Below are 304 nucleotides of genomic sequence, written 5' to 3'. Positions count from 1 at the left end.
TACTAAATGTTTTAAGAAAAGTAAAACATAAGAATTATTGACCTGGTCTCACATTGATTAAAAATCGGCCTGAATATGATTGTTGTTATGATTGATGCTTTGATTGCATTCAGATATAAGATCCAACCTCTAGGGTTGTTGCATCACAATTTTATAAGGCCGTGTGGCCTAAAGCAACATATAGACCTCGCATACTTGTTTTTCTAGCACCATGGTCGAGTAGTTAATTGTTTGGTCGAGAGACTTGTGAAACCGTATGCATTGATTTTATTGACTCGGTTGCATCTTGAACTGATTAATAGTA

The sequence above is a fragment of the Brassica oleracea genome, chromosome C3 (genome assembly GCF_000695525.1).
Source record: "Brassica oleracea var. oleracea cultivar TO1000 chromosome C3, BOL, whole genome shotgun sequence".
Taxonomy (NCBI): Eukaryota; Viridiplantae; Streptophyta; class Magnoliopsida; order Brassicales; family Brassicaceae; genus Brassica; species Brassica oleracea.
The sequence above is the reverse complement of the archived record's forward strand: the minus strand, read 5'-3'. Positions refer to the sequence as shown.